Source organism: Budorcas taxicolor, chromosome 14, assembly GCF_023091745.1.
Source record: "Budorcas taxicolor isolate Tak-1 chromosome 14, Takin1.1, whole genome shotgun sequence".
Taxonomy (NCBI): Eukaryota; Metazoa; Chordata; class Mammalia; order Artiodactyla; family Bovidae; genus Budorcas; species Budorcas taxicolor.
The window spans coordinates 47,981,079-47,991,144 of record NC_068923.1 but is presented as its reverse complement, the minus strand read 5'-3'; positions in this window follow the sequence as shown (position 1 = coordinate 47,991,144).

The following is a 10,066-nucleotide window of genomic DNA, read 5'->3' as shown; positions in this document are numbered from 1 at the left end:
TTCCAAGATAAATTGGAAACATTTGATCTCTGTCTGTCCCTAGATTAATTTTAAAGATTCATTTTGTATTCTTACAGATCCTTTATTTGGGCTGCTTTGCTCTTAAGTTTTAAAGAAAAGACATCTTATATTTGCCTTTATCTATGCAAGAGGATTCTCTCTTTAAGAATAATTTGGGAGGGAGAGAATTTAACAGCAGAACATATTTTAGAGAAAAATGGCACACAATGAGCATATCCAGAATTTAAAATAATGACCAATAACATCCACTGAGTTTCTTCATAGGAATCCATGTTTACACAAGTGAAAAGATAACAAAAAAAAAATTTAGTACCATGCTTAACAGAGATGGATGCTTTAACAAATTTCCTCATTTCCCCATGCAAATCACTGCAATATCCATGCAAACCAACACAAATAAACATATCACACATGAAAAGAAAATAGTCTTATGAGCATTTGAGGCCTATTTGGAACAAAGGTTCTTTAAGAATGACTATTAAACCTCTGAAAAGATCCTGATTTATTCAAAAATTAAAATAACGTAAATGTAAACCAACATGGCCTACAACCAAATAGATTCTGCATGAGTGAGTCAGGGCAATGTGATTTTCATAAAACAATTTGGCACTAAAACTAAATAGCATAGCAGAATAGAAGCCATACAGCCCAATTCCCACCCAAACACTCATGATCCTGTACAACTTATATACTTCAGAATTTTTGCACACAAATAATCTTGGAGAAAGAAGTTCTGTAGAAATCAAGTTTTTCTTCTTAAATTAATAAGAATGGATAAAGACTTTTTAAAAATCTAATTTTGAAGGGGTTTGTCTATTTAGTAAAACACTCCTGAAGTTATAAAATGTGTTTGTTTGGGTCTTGTTTTCTTTTTCTGGAAAGACTATTCCATGAGTGTTAGCCTGCCAGATTAACTGCCCTTGAATCTATGGGTAGAGCCACTTTTGTGCTCATTCATATATGAGCAGGTCTCTAATTCTAACATCAGAGTTATTGTTTGCATTCCACAGATAAGACAAACTAGAGCTTCAAGCAGTGGAAAGATGAAGCAGAGCTGAAAAGGGCAAGAGTGAGAAAAGCAACAAAGGGCTGAATGAAGGAAAGAAGATCTTTCTAGAAAGGAAAGAATATAGCATCCCGCTCTAGTCCTGTCTGACCTTGGTTGCTACTTAATTTTGAATTTTGTGTAATGATACTGAAGAAGCAAAGAGAGGTAAGTGGCGAGATAATGAGGTACTGACCTCAAAGGCCCTTGAGGTCACACTCGGGTCTCTAACACGTATCCACTGATCTCTTCTCCCTGTCCCCATGCCACTTTCCCTCCCATGACCTCAGGTTCCCTCCTTGCCATTCATTCCCTCCAACAGCATCCTTTATTCTTTTCAATCCCATAGAAGAGCATCATTTTATGTTGAGAAAACAACTAATTAAAATATATAGAAACATTTAGCTTAACCTAATATATATATGCTATGTATACACATATGCTATGCATATGGTCTAATGAACTTTCCACCTTTCCACAATAAAGGATTAATAAGAATGAAGCAAGATCTTCACAGTATCAGTGATCATTAATGATGTATTCATTACCAGTAAGTGTTGCTGTCACATCGATGATGTATCTACATGTACACCTAATTATAATATTAAATAGCTGGCATGCATCATTAATTTATTTTCCTAAGCAAGCACACATTAAGAACTTGTTTCTAGAAAGTTTTTAATGAGTCTCTTGTTACAGTGATATATAGGCTCTGGTCACATGAAAAGTTCATCTACTCCTAAGACTGACCCTTAATTTTAAAAAATTAAAATATTTATTGTTTGTAAGATCACTGAGAAGAACTGACCACACCTAGGAGACAGAAAAAGACAAAGGGTATCTAGACTTTATTTATTCAGACAAGCTTCAGTTTTCAAATGTCATCTGAAATATATAACGCATGAAAGACGATTCCCTGAAACTTCAGGGAAAGAACAAGTTCTGACGGCAGTTGTTACCATCCTTGCCTCCATCACTATCTCACTGTCCCAGAGAAGAAAGTAAAAATGTGGCAATCCGGGAAATCTGAAGTGGGCAGCATAGTTGTATACATCATGGCCTTTGATGAGCTTTCTCCACATTCTGGACTCAGGACCTGATGGTCCAGGGAAATGGCCACCCCAACTCTGAGCTAGAAATCACTACTCACCCAAATGATACCCCAGTAATGTCACCAGGTAACTATGGAATATTAGACAAATCACCCTACTTTCTGGGTCACTCTTTATTTTTGGGGGGAGCTGTACATGCAGCACGTGGAATCTTAGTTCCCTGACCAGGGATCAAACCTGTGCCCCCTGAAGTGAAAGTTTGGAGTCTTAACCAGTGGGCCACGAAGGAAGTCCATGGGTCACTCTTTCTGCAGCCATGAAATGAAGATCCCTAACATTCCTGGATTCTAAACAAATGTTGCTTGATGTAAATTAGAAAAATTAGTCAAAACATTTTTTACATAGTCTAATATTTATAATCAACTCCATCAATAGCTGAATATCCACCTTGCAGAATACTGATGGACTTCATTGCTGGTATTGTTTGTTTTCTTTTATAATTATAAATTTCCCTGACATTAAGAGGGAAGGGGTTAAAATATGAACCATCTCATTGCACTATTTATAACAGAATTCCTAAAATGGTTAGTATGGAGGAAAGTAGAAGCTAAATATCTTAAAGTGAGGTTTGAGGATTTAGCATTCCACTTATCTGTATTTTTCCTTTGTATATCTGAGGACATTTTTCATTTTAATTGTACATACCACATTTCTGAAGTGAGCAAAGCACATACTGGACCTAATCTAATTCAGTGGTCTCCCACCTTTTTGGCACCAAGGACCAGTTTCGTGGAAACAATTTTTCCATGGACTGGATGGGAAGGGATGGTTTCAGGATGAGTCAAGCACATTCTATTTATTGTGCACTTTATTTTTATTATTATTACATCAGCTCCACCTCAGATCATCAGGTGTTAGATCCTAGAGGTTGGAAACCCCTGATCTAATTAATAATTTTAACTTTCTCAGAAAAGAAGAGGAATAGATTCTTATATATTATAGTTAAGAAAAAGAAGATGAAGGAGAAGGAGGAGGAAGAGGAGGGAGGAGGGGGAGGGAAGGGGGCCAGAAAGGGGGGAAGGAGGGAGAAAGGGGAGAGGGAGAAAAGAGAAAAGAAAACTGAGAGTGTACGGACATGGGTTTCCCTGGCACTCCGGTGGTTAAGATGCTGCACTTCCAATGCAGGGGATGTGGGTTTGATCCCTGGCTGGGGAGCTAAGATCCTACATGCCCTGCAGCCAAAAAAACATAACACAGGAGCAAAATGTTATAACAAGTTAGATAAATAAAGACTTGGTTGACATCAAAAATAATCTTATGAAAAAAGAGTACACTAACAGTAGGTTCCAGAATGATGCATTCCTTCAGCTGCCCATGTTGCCCTACAAACAATGTTCACAAATCTACAAAACGGTTTATAAACCAAACATCTAGAACCTGAGTGTTCTACTCTATTTCAACCCAACCTTCCTGGTAAAAGCTTTCTTTCACTCTGATGAGGTACATGTGTCCTAATATTTTCTTTCAAACATACTTTTAAGTGTTAATAAATCTATGAAAGGGAATAAACTTTATACCTTTTTCATTGCTGTTCTGCTCTACTCCCTAAAACACTGAAAGTATCTATCCACTCTGACACAGCTAATTTTACCTCAGTTCTAAATACAAATGCACTTGTTGAGCACACCTCCTGGCCTCTCATCAGCGTTCCAGCAACCACATAGGTTATAGAATTCAATGATTCAATACAGGAAGAAAACAGCAAGCAGATTATGCTGGATAGAGCATCAGGCGCAAGACGTTGCATTCTGGAAGAAACCAGGGGAACACAGGCTAGAAACAAGGCATGAAAGAACACACTTTCTTTGAAAATAAACTGGACATTTTATTGAGCAAAGGAGAATTATCAAAGCTGTGTGTGTGTGTCTATGTGTGTCTGTGTGGTTCTGTTGTCTTCTTTTGGTTGGTTAGCTGTGTTGTGATTGCTTGTCTAGAGGAAACATGATTAGACGACCTGAGTTTTGGGAGAATGGGTTGGGCATCCATGTGTAGGATGGAAAGAAAGCAGGAAAGACTGACTATAGAGAGAACAGCCAAGTCACAATGAAGGCACAAACTAAGGCAAGAGTGGCATCAACAGGGAAGAAGGGAAACAAAGCTTAGCAGCTGATAGAAATATAATCTTCTAAACTTGACAGTGGTTTGGGTGTGGGATGGGGATAGTATTGAAAACAATGCTTTTGAGTCTTGAGAATTAGGTAGATACCCTAACAGATTTAGGGGTCTTTGATAGGGACATGGAACTCCAATTAAATATGTTGAACTTGAAGTTCCCCAGAACACTCTGGTGTAGATGTGTGGCAGGAATCTGGAATGCAAACCAGAGGTCAGGAGAGAGCTTGAAACTAGAAATGTAAATCTGGAAGGCTTTCAACTGAAGTCCTATAATTGACTGAAATGGGTCGCTGGTGAGCTATTAGGAGAAATGGGGGAGAGATGGGGGTTGGGAAATTAAAGACAGTCTAGGTTTCCAGTCAGTCACAGACACTGAACCCAACCTATCTCAAAGCTCACTAGTTCTTTCTTCTTTCTCACATCCATTTATTTATCATTTTTCACCCCCAAATGTATCCTTCCTTCTGACATCACCACTTCTTATACTGCCTTCATTATTTCTATTCTCAGCCAAGAAAGAACTCTTGTAAGTCATGCTTGGCTTTCCTTGGTCCTCAAATCCTATACATCCTTCTCCTTGAAAAATCTCTGCAATCTAGCATTCTTTGTGCCAACTTAGTCCCTGAATTTTAGGTCCTTCTTATGTTTGACCTAATCTATCAAGATTAACTAATCTATCCCTAATTGAACACCCAGTCTCTGGTCCCTCCCTGCTCTAGCTATTCTCCCGATTACCTCTAAGAGATATCTTTCTAACAGATCAAATGGATCACATCCCCACAAGATGCTAAATCTCCGACGACCAACTTTGCCCAGAGTAACACCAACATCTGGGCTTACAAAGCCCATATCTATCTGGGAAAATGCAGATGATCAAATATTACCATTTCTGTGAGGCCTTTCCTGTACGGTCTCTTCCTTAGCATGCTCTACCCGGCCCTGAGATTAACAGTTTTTGTGCTCTGTGCTCTAAATTTTGTGCTCCCAGCTGTGAAGGAGTAGTGGGAGAGGCTGAGGAATCTCAAGACCAGTGCTTAAGAACAATCAAGAGAAGGGAGTTTAAGATCCTAGCAGATCATGGTGGAACGGACTTCCCCAGTGGTCCAGTGATTAAGACTCCAGCTTCCAGTGCAGGGGGAGTGTGGGTTTGATCTCTGGTCAGGGAAAAAAGATCCCACATGCTGCGGGGTGCAGTCAAAAAATAATGGGAGTAACAATAATAATGGGAGATGGTAGAGAGTAGAAAATGAGAGTCCAGAAGAACTAAATCCTTCACGTGGTTCTCAAGGCCTGATGACCCAAGCCCTGCCCAGCTCTTCAGACTCTTCTCAAACCACCCCCTGGCTCTCTGCAGTCACATCTCACAGGCCTTCTTGCCATACCACCGGTGCCCCTCTGAATATGTGGCTCCCTCAGGTGAAATCACTCTCACACACCTCTGACCTGCTAACCGAGATCCATCTTCACCACAGTCTCATTCCTGCAGGGGCCAGGGCTGACTCTCAGACCATGTCTGGTACTCCACACTTATTCTTCTTGAGCCCTGAGATCTTCCTTCCTAGCCCTCAATATTGGCAGGCTGATACTCTCTACATACTTCCAGCAACACACACACACACACACAACTCTGGCAGATCTTAGTAGTTAATAAAGTATTAACATATCTAGCTTACTTCTATATGTTATTCAAAACATGATTAACAATCTCCTTCTGAAATGTTAGCCTTCAAAAGCCCAAAGATGGACAGAGTAACTTATTATCTATGACCTAATACAGTTTTGGGGGCTTCCCCCATGGCTCAGTGGTAAAGAATCCACCTGCAATGCAGGAGACACAGGTTCAATCGTTGGGTCAGGAGATCCCCTGGAGAAGGAAATGGCAACCGACTCTAGCATTCTTGCTTGGGAAAATCCCATGGACAGAGGAGCCTCACAGGTTATAGTCCATGGGGTCACAAAACAGTCAGACATGACTTAATGACTAAACAACAATGATACAACTTTCAGAAGGTAAAAGCAGATTCTCAAATGCGTGCCCCTGTTACACTCAAAAATCCGTTCAATTGTTTTTTGGCTTGTTACTTTTTTTTTTCTTTTAGCTGTGTTGCTCAAGGCTTACGGGACCTTAATTCCCCAACCAGGAATCAAACCCACACCCCCATGCAGTGGAGGCGTTGGAAGCGTGGAGTCTTAACCACTGGACCACCAAGGAAGGTCCATGCAATTCTTATTAATGGTCAAGACCTGTCAACATTTATAAATTAAATCCTTCTTTATGATCATGGAATACTTACATGTGCATAGGTTGGGTGAACATGTGAAAATTAGGACCAGCTGAATCCAAGAGAAACACAGAGATAGATGAGTAGACATTCCAGTCTGCCAATCTACACTCAGAGCAGGGAGCATAACAACCATCTCTACTCTGGTCTTATCATGGCAGACCCACAATAAATATTTATTAACTGGAGGATGCTGCTGCTGAAATCTTGAGAAATGAGCACTGAGTTTTGGGTAGCAGAACAGGATGGAAAAAGTGTGGGATAATTGTACAGTGCAGACTTCCCAGGATGATGATGAGCAATTGTGGTTAAACAATAGTTTGGAAACAGGAGTGGTGAGAAAGAGGGTTTCCACAGTAGGGAGCAGCACTGTTGAGCCAGTTAAAAACAAACAAAAAAAAGAGCTCTAATTATGTTTAAATGGGAAACCGAGGTAGAAATTGGAGTGTGGGGTTAAGATTCTTTTTTTTTTTCTTTTTTTCTGAAAGCCCAGATGCAGACACAGGCTCCAGGCTTTCCAAGAGTGTGGTGAATATGCTATACACATGGCCCTGGCACTGGGGATGTTGGTGCAACCTTCAAGATCCTCTTTATGCAGGATTTAGCCCATTCCCCCACTCTCCCCACCCCACCCAGAGAATAGCTAATGAAAATAAGAATTGCCAAGATTTCTTGGCAGACCTATCACCACCAAAATCCTACTTCAGATTGAGATGATTAAGAGCATGGCTTGTTTTATGAAAGGTACCATTGAGTTGGTGTCTAGCAGGAGCTCAGTATCTATTAGGTCTTGGGAGATGCTTGAGTGAAAGGTGTTATATACTAAAATTATTGGGTTTCACCATATGCTCCCAGTTGGTCACAGAGGTGAGAAACAGCTGATTCATCTTTGGAAGGCAAATCCTCAAGTTCCTTGAACCAACAGGTTTTAGGAACCATATTTGTCAGTTGTAAATTCACTTCTGATTTTTATTCATAGAAGCCATCTAGTCTAAGCTATTTATTTATCCACACATACCTATCTCATTCTCTAATTGCATTTAAAATCTTTTAGGGGAAAGCTGTTATAAAACACATCCTTGTTACATAAGGGAGCCATATCCGTACAAGTTGATGGCATACTAATTTATCAATATCTAGAATTATTATGAAGAAGCTGTTTGAAAGTACCAGAACAGGACCAAAGTTTCATTCATTCATGAAATGATTGATTGCATAGACTAGGCAGAAATGGGTTCATATTTCTGAATACATGTTACTTTATATCCCTCAAAGAGAAAAATACATTTGCACTCAATGTGCATTTACAGGATAATATGACACAGGTGTGGTGATGTTAGAAAAGAGAAAGCCAGCTATAAAGAAGAAAAATAAAAGCTTTTCTAGGGAAGAAACTCAGATTTCAGAATGGAGCTGTGGATTTGGAAACAGGAAAATAGCCAAGCCAGAGGATGTTTTTCATATTACAGAGAAGCTCTGTCTACCAAAAATCTCACAAGCAGAGGTCTTAGCAGGGCATGTTATAAGACAACATCAAGTTTATGACAATGAAGATCTTGATTTCAACAGCTGAGACCCTTAAGACAGGCTGAACAGAAGGCAGCTACTCAGCATGGAGCCAACATGAAAAAGACATGGGGAGGAGACAACAGAAAATATTGAAACACTCACCCCCTGCAGAGTTTCATGTTGCTGCTGTATTAAATGACACCCTCCTGTTTTGAAGAAGCATTCAGCACTGATATAAAAATTTAGATGTGACTATCTTTCTGGTGGACACAAGTCTTTATATATCGTCACATTTACACACATTCTTATTCTCAACACAGCTTCATGCTAGTTTTTAAAACTGAATTTAGGTTCTTAATCATTGCAATGGACATGAGTTTGAGCAAACTCTGGAAGTTGGTGAAGGACAGGGAAGCCTGGTGTTCTGCAGTTCATGGGGTTGCAAAGAGTTGGACACAGCTTAGTGACTTAAAAACAACAATTATCTCTAGTTACTCCTAATACATTTTAGGACTTTGCAAGATGGAAAAATAAATTGTACTAGACATTTAATCTTTTAAAATTGACTACAATGGCTTTTTGCTGACACAATTTAGATGCTATACGTATCAAAGTACCTGTTAATATTAAACACTAGGTTGGAAATGCCAGAAAGAAATTCTTGAATTAGAAACAACTGCATACTTTGCAATGGATGTTATGATGATAAAGTAAAAGACAGCTGGGAATCTATTTTAAATGCATCTTGGCAGCCAAGTGAGAAGTCAAATAATGATAAAGGGCATGCTAATAATAATAATAATTCATCTTCTAGCATTTATTGAACATGAATGTGCCAAGTATTGTGGCTTTAAATAAGATCATCTAATTTGATGAGCCAATTTCATTTATATGGATTTTTAAAAATCATCATTACAAACCTAACAGGCAGATACTCCAGGGTATATGTTCTGAGAGTTTAGTATAGTGGTAAAACAGTTAGAAGCATGGATGCTACAGTGAGACAGGGTTGGAATTGGTTATACTCTAAGTGCATGACCTTAAGCAAGTTACTTAATCTCTATACATTTTTGTGTTTTTCATCACAAAATAGGAATATTAGTGAAAATTAATTGCTATATGTAAAAGGTTTGAAACAGTGCTCAAAATATGATAGCTGTTATGATTATCCCTATTTTGTTGCTGTTATTCAGTCACTAAGTCATGTCTGACTCTTTGTGACCCCATGGACTGCAGCATGCCATGAGTAAATTGAGGCTGAGAATTTCAGAGACTTGCAAAGCCCACACAGCCAATAAGCAGCAGATCTAGGATATGAATTTCAGCAGAATCACCCCAGATCACTTCTGTTCAGTCATTCAGTTGTGTCCAGCTCTTTGTAACCCCATGGACTGCAGCACACCCAGCTTCCCTGTCCATCACCAACTCCCAGAGCTGGCTCAAATTCATGTCCAGTTGGTAATGCCATCCAACTGTCTCATTCTCTGTCATCCGGGCTTCTCCTCCTGCCTTCAATCTTTCCCAGAATTAGGGTCATCCCAGAGACCAAGATTTTAGTCATATGTCATCCTGGACACAAAGTCTTGAACATATTTTTATAAAGAATTTGACATTTAGATTTTATACAAGGTACATTTATGATTATTTTAAAATTCCTATTAAAATTTATATCTGGATAAGTATGGTCCATATTTAGGGTGGAATCACTGACATGATTCAATTAGTCATAGACCCTACTTTGAATTTTAACCCACCCTTAGTTCATCCTATGACCTTGCATCATCCTATATTCTAATTCTTTTAGCTTGAAAAACCATTGCTTTTCTAAGACAAAATTGAGAAGGAAACATATTGTATAATCTGACATGAATTTTGTAAATCATATAAAGAAGTAGATTCTTGGAGTATTTTTAAGTTGAAACTTTAAAATCACAAATCTAACTAAAATTTGTATCTTTCTAAAATTTGAAACATCCACTGGA